The following is an 8,436-nucleotide window of genomic DNA, read 5'->3' as shown; positions in this document are numbered from 1 at the left end:
ACCCCAATTACCCCTCTCCCCAGTCCCCCCAACCCCAACTACCCCAGTCTGGTGTGGATGGACTTCCCCCTAACCACCCCTCTCCCCAGTCCCCAGTCCCCTCAACCCCAGTCTGGTGTAGATGGAGTCCCCCCTCTCAGTCTGGTGGGGTGGGGTGGGGTGTGAACAGCCTGGTTTCTATCTTTACATTGGTGTTAGAGTGTATGAGAGTTAGGAGTTGGGGGATATGGTTGCAATATAATTATTCTGAGGGGTTCGGGGACAGGGAGACGCGGGGGCCATAATTAAGCCTTGTGTCTGAAACAGTGTCTGCCCCAGTCTACATGGATTGTCAATGTCTGAAACTGTTTCAAGCCATGTGTTGTGGTCTATGGCTGAGCCTCACTATTAAGTCCAACCCCTCTGCCTTCAGGCTGCTACTGGTACTCAGTCATCATACAGTATGTCATATCGGTCCCCAATAATGTTATGTTGTAAAGTACACATGTTGACATTCTCCCGAGCGGAAGAGTTGTGTTTGGTTGTTTGGTGCCAATGCACAAAACATTTACATTTAAGTCATTTAGCAGACGCTCTTATCCAGAGCGACTTCTCTCTATCCCTGTACTGCAAGCTGATATTTCTCCCACTTAGAGAGGAATTTAGGATCTGACTTAGATTTCTCTCTTTGTTGCACTGCGTGAAATGTGACTACAACCAGACATATTTATTTAWTTGATATTGTGCTTTCATGTCCTTATGGAATCTAGTCTGTTGCATTTGGATTTCTGGTCAAAATGCGTTGATCTGAATTGAGATCTTGTTTTAAACTGGGCGTGGCTGTATTTTATGATCGATCATTATGACTGTTACTATTCCTTATTCGAAATGAACGTGAACACACCAGGAAGTGATGTTAGCCTAATGGACATTGTGTAGTGCAGACAAGTCATAGGGCCATGACATTGCAAAAGCCAGACATGAGACGTGTGTCTCTGAGTGTGTCTGTGATTGTGTCTGTGTGTTTTCCCAGAGGTGTCATTTTGGGGGTCCTAGCTGACTGCTCTTCCTCTAAACACCCCCATCCCAGACATAGAGGTCAGGGGGTAGGGGGAGCCTAGACACACACACACACACACACACACACACACACACACGCACGCACACACGCACGCACGCACGCACGCACGCACGCACGCACGCCTACGCACCAGCACACACACCACCACCCACACACACACACACACACACACACACACACACACACACACACACACACACACACACACACACACACACACACACACAGGCTGTGTGTGCTGACCTGTGTCTATGTGCAGACTGAGGGGACAGACACACGTTAACTGCAGGACTGACGGTAGGAGATGGGAGAGAAACACATGGACAGTGTGTTTCTTATGCGCATCACCACTTTTATTACCCACTGCACATACACACACATACAGCATCATCACCCTGCCATTGCAGTAGCATGTATCAGCCCCGCTATACTCCACTAGCATTCTGGACTGACGGCAATAGTATCTTACTGCATTTCTGTGTTCAAATAAATCTAATCAAATCTAATTTCATTTGTCACATGCGCCGAATACAACAGGTCATTTTGGGGGTCCTTGCCGTGAAATGCTTACTTACAAGCCCTTAACCAACAATGCCGTTTTAAGAAAATTGAGTTTAGAAAATATTTACTTTATAAACTAAGGTAAAATATATATGTTTTTTTATTGTCCACAGAGTGGTTTCAGTAGTATTTTAACAGCATTGAACAATTGAAAGACCCACATATGATCTAACGCATTCTCTTTCTGTGTTCTTACAGACGAACTTGTGAGCGTGAAAGAAGGAAGGCGCTAGATTGGACCAACCGGATCACAAGACCTTGTGGAGCTCTCCCATTGGTTCACCTAAGAAAAGAGCGGAAAAACACTCCTTTGACTTCAAGCTTTCTATGAAGATTCAGGGAATGTTGAGTAACATGGACATCTAAAACTGGACAAAATCACAATACAGAAATTGCCTCTTCAATATTGCTATTTAATTYTTATGGACAGTCACCTCCGTTTATCATTTTTTTCTGAAAAAAATCTGTGTGTATGTATAATATCTAATTGATGCTGAGTACAGTAATAATAGAACAGAGAAATATATCAATAAAACTACTTTGTTTTCTGAAAGCATTTTGAATCTTTTTTTATATATGTCAAATAATGTTTTGACTCGTGGCTTTAGTTAATTATCACCTCCTAAGAGGTATCTTTGTCATTTACAAATATTGTAACGCAAAGAAAACCACGTCTGTTTTGAATTCAAATTCCACTTCACATATCACATGCAATAGAATAAATATAGTAATCAGAGACTTTAACACCCAGTAGAACCCAGCTTCCTAAATGAATACAGAATCTCAATGGATGAAAGGAATAGTCAAATCTCTACGGAGCTGACTCTGCCAGTCCAGCAGGCATTGCTGGCATTACCCAATACCAGTGGTGTAAAGTACTTTAGTAAAAATACTTTAAAGCACTACTTAAGTAGTTTTTTMGGGTATCTGTACATTACTTTACATTTTTGACAACTTTGACTTTTATTCCACTACATTCCGAAAYAAAATAATGTACTTTTTACTCCTGACATTTTCCCTGACACACAAAAGTACTTACATGTTTAATGCTTAGCAGGACAGGAAAATGGTCTAATTCACTTATCAAGAGAACATCCCTGGTCATCCCTACTGCCTCTGATCTGGAGGACTCACTAAACACAAATGCTTCGTTTGTAAATTATGTCTGACTGTTGAAGTGTGCCCTTGGCTATCCGTAAATTTAAAAAATAAGAAAATCGTGCCGTCTGGGRTGCTTAATATACGGAATTTAAAATTATTTATACTTTTACTTTCGATACTTAAGTATATTTTAGCGATTACATTTACTTTTGATACTTGAGTATATTTAAAACCAAGTACTTCTTAGACTTTTACTCAAGTAGTATTTTACTGGGTGACTTTCACTCTAACTTGAGTCATTTTCTATTAAGGTATCTTTAKTTTTGGGTACTTTTMGGGTACTTTTTCCACCACTGCCCAGTACCCCCCCAGGGGAGCCTCAGTGAGGTGGGTTACTACCCCTTCAGTGAGCTGAGTGACTGACTCCTCAGTGAGGTGGGTTACTACCCCTTCAGTGAGCTGAGTGACTGACTCCTCAGTGACCTGGGTGACTGACTCCTCAGTGACCTGGGTGACCGCCCCCTCAGTGAGCTGTAGTCTGAGAATCTGACAGCTCCAGCGTGACCATGGGTTGTGTGACTCACTCAGTGACCTGGGTGACCCGGTGCCCCGCTCAGTGAGCTGAGTAATAGCTCGCTCGTGAACTGGGTGACTGCTCGCAGTACCTGGGTGGATGCCCCCTCAGGTTAGGTGACTCCAGTGAGGGGTACTGCCCCTCAGTGCCTGGGCTCTCGAGCGCCGTTGACTGACTCCTCAGTGAACCTGGGTATGGACTGCCCCCTCGAGTGACCTAGGTGACTGACTCCTCTAGTGAGCTGAGTGACTGATTACTCCTCGCGAGGTGACCTGGGTGACTGCCCCCTCAGTGACCTGGGTGACTGACTCCTCAGTGACCTGGGTGACTGCCCCCTCAGTGAGCTGGGTGACTGACTCCTCAGTGACCTGAGTGACTGCCCCCTCAGTGACCTGGGTGACTGCCCCCTCAGTGAGCTGAGGAGTGTCCCTGTACAGATCAGAGGTGAACATGCTGTCTCTGTGCCCAGACCCATGCCCATTTTGATACTTGCCAGTGCTAATATTGGGCTATTTTTATAGGTTAATACGAGAGTGCACACTATCATGGTACCTACAGAGCACAAGCCCAAAAAACATTCAAATGTATCTTATTTTTAAAGATGTTTTTTAAATTCAATTCGAGCATTGGCAATTTTTTTGTGCTATGTTTATGCATACATTTTCWAAATTTCCAGTGAATTTAAAGCTGTATATTATGAACAAAGCGTGGTTGATGAATATATTCTACTGTGACTGAAAACGGTCTGAACGTATTTATTGGAATCAAGAACTAGTTAATTTAAAGCTATAAAGATTTTATTACTGTAAAGCCTGCCTGATTTTTCATACTGTATGTAGGCTACTATATGGAGATAACGATTTAAAAATCAATGGCAATTAAAGGATTTCAATTTGCGATTGGTGTACAGGCCTATTCGTTTTGGAAAGTGTAGTTGCCAATTTTAGGCTACACATTAATTTACCAACGACACTGGGGGGGATCATGTACAATAAATAATATCTAAAGTCCTATTTCATTTTTGGTTTAAAAGAAGTGTAGACCTAGGCTGTACGTTACAGGTTATACGCCAACATTGTACGCATAGACAAGGCATACAAAAGCCATGTAGACATTGGTGTAAATGACTGCGGTATAATAAGGTGTAAATAGAGCATTTTTTTGATTATTATGCCATCTAAATAATCTGTAAGATGTGTAGAAAATATTCGTACAATATTCTWACAATTGTAGTAAGTTGTTATAACCCCTTGATGTTAACAACGCCAATCATCCTAAAACTGGCGTTAATAATTGTGTAGGCTAATAACAAAATTTAGCCTAATGTAACATTAACTTTATGTTCACCCTAAATATTTTTTTTCGATTGATATCTAAACAAGAAAGTATATGAAAAGGGAATACAGGTTGCAGTTTGAATGTTTTTTAAGCTCTTGAAAATATTTAGTCATCGAAGTTTTAATTTTAAGCAGTGCTGAATAATAAATTATTTTACAGGCTGGCTATATTATGCTCCCATAAAGGATCACATGCATTTTAACATTGTCATAATTTTTCATATTTTTCAACAGCAAAATTTCATATGCAACATTTATCTAAATAATCAATACAATTGTAGCATATAAAACAAAACGTTTTTGTTTATCGAATACGTTTATTAAAAACGATAAATGACTTTAAATGCTAAGGAGAAATATCTGAGAGTATATGGTTACTGTCTAAATAACTAAATAAATGTCTATGGGAGCAAGAAACAAAAAGCCAAATTGAAGGGATTTTTTWGTTATCTTGACGTTTACTTAAAGCACATAATTCCTATTCCAAACTCCTATGTAGTTCTCTAGCCACTGATAATAGTGTGTGTTGACCATACACATACTCCTACTGTACATGCATATATCCTCCTCTCTACTGTTTGTCCAACGCAAACATCCATCTAATGCATTTGCTTCATTATTATAGGGTCAACACCAAATGCAGAGCTTTCCCACCTCAATACAAACTAGTGTGGCCAATTACATCTGGCTGCTAAAGGAGGTATGTTGATATTTTTTGTAAATTAAAGTCATTGAATAGCCTACAAATTTTGCTCTCAGAAACGCAAGTATATCAAATAAAAATATTTAAAACCGTACTGCGCATAAGAACATTTTCACATTTTGCTTGGATGTCTTATGATATAAAAATGAAAGATGAAAATCCTCTTCGTTTTAATTGAATAATTAAACATTTACTTTACCTTGATATCTAGAAAAGACTGATTTATTTCCATGTTTTAATCCCATTCGACTTGGTCTCTCCCACTGGTGGAATCTGCAGGTGGACTCTTCCATCCAGCCCCGCATCAGTTCCGTTATGTGTGAGCTCCGATACATCAAGAAGCCAATGAGGAGCCCTTTGTGTCTCTTTACTTTGGRGTGTCTAATTAACATAATTACCATAACGACAGTAATGGGTCTTTTAAGGTGGAGAAATTATGTATAAAACATTTCACATCCACTACAGTATTCTGTGCACGGTGATGGTTCTGTAGGAATGTTGTTCTATACAATGTGTTATATGTTATTGGCCTGATTATTGCGCATCGAGGGATAAATAAAGTGCTGTTGTATTGTAGTGATGAAAGATGCAAGATAATAAAAGCAGTAAAGTCCAACTTTACTCACCTGACAGATTCGGATACAATTTTATAATCATCTATCATGCTTGTTGCAGCCTATTCCGGCACKRTGAAAAGCATCCATTAATGAGAGCTAGGGCAAATACATGTATCTCTCACCACTTACTTCAGTGTATGGATGTAGGTATCAGGGACGTTTCTATGATTTTAAGACATTATGGGGCTTAGCCCAATGCCAGTAGGGGGTTCCGGGGGCATTCTCCCCCAGCAAAACAAGTTACAAATTTCAACTGATAAATTCATGATTTTGGTGCACTTTGAATATTAAGAGATCAGAACATTGAGAGATTCGATATTCTTTAGGTAACTTACACTTTCCCACCTGCCACAGCAGACACTGCCTGTACTCAYTTACAGTTGCTAATGTGGGTCTCTCTACTCTGGAACAAATACATCTATAGTGTATTGTCAAAAAGCCACTCAACTTCAAACAGACTGTTGTGATTTGATGTGGGTGTTAGTGTGTGTGTGTTCGCAGGTTGGAAGAGTTAGCCAAATTGTTTAGCCAATTAGCTTCTGCAGGCTGCTTTGCGACCTGACTTTGAATAGCCTATCTCTGGGGCTAGTTAGGGACCGTCAATAAATTACACAATGTAAATGAAACAACATTTTCATGTTGTACATATTTTAGTTCTCATTAAATGCTTACAATATTTATATTTGAATTTCTACAATTTATATTTTGTTTGAGGTTTTTAAGTCATTGACATTTTAAGCTATTGGAATTTTAACGATGGTCCCTAACTAGCCCCACAGGGATATCCAAAGTCAAGACAAATTTACCACAGGGATTAGAACTGGGTRATGTGCAYCTGCACTCTGAATTGATGATTACTTGTGTACTGTCAGCTGTGGGCGTGGGCAGAATTGAAACAAACCCAACGTTCATTTACGTCGTGATGCAGTCATGACCACAAGTCTCACAAAACTCAGTTTTGAACGACTGTTGTCAATTTTCACAGTATAATACATTTTTGACTCATATTGTTGCCACATGGGCATAAGAGCAACACAACTCCAAACATGACAGATGAGAACTTACATAGCCCCTAGGCTATATGAATATAAAGAGACATGACAGATAAGAACTTACATAGCCACTAGGCTATATGAATATAAAGAGACATGAACCTGTAGAATGGAATACGTTTTAAAACCCCTGATTAATTTCATTTCGTTGATGTGAGATCTTTAGATGACATAACATTTGAGGACACATAACTTAAAGGGCCTATTTTTTTTCAATGTTTTGTTCACCTACAATCTAAACGCAAAGGTGGCCATCTTTCCCCTTGTCTTTCTGGCTGCCCTACCCCTTCTAAGTTCACATTTGTTTATTCATCACATACACATGATATACACAGAGTACACAGAGTACACAGAGTACACAGTGAAATTAATTGCTTACGTGCAGATGAACCTCTCAACAATGTAACCACAATATAAAAAGTAAGTAGCTATGTGAATAAAAAGAGTCAAAAATAAAAMCTCAATTTAAAAAAATTATCAATTTAATAATGGCCTTTTTATATAGTTATATAACCTATATGGAAATAACAGACATGAGCCAAGCATATTTACCTGTAGCATGGAATAGGTTATAACACCTCCATGATTAATTTCATGTGGTCAGTTCTACCACTTCAACATTGCTCGTGTTAAAACAGGGTTAAATATAATGTTGTAGTAAAGCTTCCGTGTCACTGTCAGAAGATATGTGCTTCAGTCAAAAAAAGGTTCTCTTATCTCTTCAGTTTCAGCTAGCTAGCCAGCCAGTAGCTACCACTGGCTGCGCTAGCCCACTCGTAGCTACGTCTGGCTACGCCAACTTCCGGTAGCTACTGGCTGGTAGCACTTCCGGTACTACTGGCTGGCTAGCACTTCGGTAGCTACATTCGGCTGGCGTAGCCACTTCCGGTAGCTACTGGCTGCGCTAGCCCACTCCGGGTAGCTCACTGGTGGCCTAGCCGACTTCGGGAGCTTACTGCTGGCTAGCCACTTCGGTAGCTACTGGCTGGCTACCAGCTAGCTACGGCTGGTAGCTACTGGCTGGCTAGCCACTTCGGTAGCTAACTGGCTGGCTAGCCACTTCGGTAGCTACTGGCTGGCTAGCACTTCGGTAGCTACTGGCTGGCTAGCCACTTCGGAGCATACATGGCTGGCCTAAGCCACTTCGGGTTAAGGCTACTGTTTGCCTGGCTAGCCATCGTAGCTACTGGCTGGCTAGCCACTTCGGTTTTCACTAGCTAGCCAGCCAGTAAGCCTACCGAGTGCTAGCCAGCCAGTACTACCGAAGTGGCTAGCCAGCCAGTTGCTACCGAAGTGGCTAGGCCAGCCAGTAGCTACCCGAAGTGGCTAAGCCAGCCATAGCTACGCGAATGGCTAGCGCCAGCCAGTAGTACCGAGTGGCTAGCCAGCCAGTAGCTCGAAGTGGCTTAGCCAGCCAGTAGCTTACCGACG

The 8,436-nt window shown here is 41.1% G+C and overlaps 1 long non-coding RNA gene across 1 annotated transcript; it reads left to right on the top strand.

The window, feature by feature from the left end:
* Positions 1–3,569: 3,569 nt before the first annotated feature.
* LOC139023447 (uncharacterized) lies at positions 3,570–5,970 on the top strand. The gene is made up of 2 exons (XR_011474568.1): positions 3,570–5,333; positions 5,616–5,970. It is a non-coding gene; the product is annotated as an uncharacterized lncRNA (long non-coding RNA).
* Positions 5,971–8,436: the final 2,466 nt, after the last annotated feature.

Source organism: Salvelinus sp. IW2-2015, linkage group LG32, assembly GCF_002910315.2.
Source record: "Salvelinus sp. IW2-2015 linkage group LG32, ASM291031v2, whole genome shotgun sequence".
NCBI lineage: Eukaryota > Metazoa > Chordata > Actinopteri > Salmoniformes > Salmonidae > Salvelinus > Salvelinus sp. IW2-2015.
The sequence above is the reverse complement of the archived record's forward strand: the minus strand, read 5'-3'. Positions and strand labels throughout refer to the sequence as shown.